Source organism: Citrus clementina, unplaced genomic scaffold, assembly GCF_000493195.1.
Source record: "Citrus clementina cultivar Clemenules unplaced genomic scaffold, Citrus_clementina_v1.0 scaffold_3, whole genome shotgun sequence".
Taxonomy (NCBI): Eukaryota; Viridiplantae; Streptophyta; class Magnoliopsida; order Sapindales; family Rutaceae; genus Citrus; species Citrus x clementina.
Window position 1 is genome coordinate 17,227,322 of NW_006262339.1, and position 824 is coordinate 17,228,145.

The 824-nt window shown below is 38.1% G+C and overlaps 1 non-coding gene across 1 annotated transcript; it reads right to left on the reverse strand.

The window, feature by feature from the left end:
- Nucleotides 1-397: 397 nt before the first annotated feature.
- On the reverse strand, nt 398-501 carry LOC112100456. Its single transcript, XR_002906828.1, has one exon. It is a non-coding gene; the product is annotated as a small nucleolar RNA R71 (small nucleolar RNA).
- Nucleotides 502-824: the final 323 nt, after the last annotated feature.

Below are 824 nucleotides of genomic sequence, written 5' to 3' on the forward strand. Positions count from 1 at the left end.
CGTTAAAAATAAAATGGATTTACAAGCACCACATGAGAGGCCGTTTAAGGACTATTTTAGTCCCTTAGCTAATTTGAGCACGTCATGCATAAGATACCCAAATGTAGCTACTAGGAGTTTTGAATTAAAACCTAGTGTGCTAAATTGTCTCCCCACATTTTATGGCTTAGAAAATGAGGATCCATATAATCATCTGAATGATTTTCATGCCATTTGTCAAACTTTTAAATATGAAAATTTTTCAGACGATGATGTTAAACTTAGACTATTCCCATTTTCTTTAAAAGATAGAGCTCGTTCATGGCTTAATACATTGCCTGCTAATAGCATTGCATCATGGGAACAAATGGTAATTAAATTTTTGAATAAATATTTCCCAGTGCATAAAACCAACGCTATTCGCAGGGAAATCTCGGAGTTTACCCAGAAAGAGGACGTGCAGTTTTTTGAAACATGGGAGCGATTCAATGGGCTACTCTTGAAGTGTCCACATCATGGGTATGAGAAATGGCACCAATGCCAATACTTTTTGGAGGGATTACTACCAAATGTGCAAGAATGGCTAATGGCGACAAGTGGAGGAGAGCTAATGTCAAAAAGTGCATCCGAGATTTGGGAATTCTTTCAGCGACAAGCGGATAATTCCCAACAACGGAGTCGATCACTCCGGAATACTAGAAGAATTAAGGGAGTAAATGAGGTTCACATTGGCGACTTAAGTTCAGAAATTAAAGAAGTCAAAGCAATAATTGAAGGTCTCTCTCGACAAATAGCATCGTTATCGACTGCTAAATCAACAGAGCCACATGACCATGACTCATACT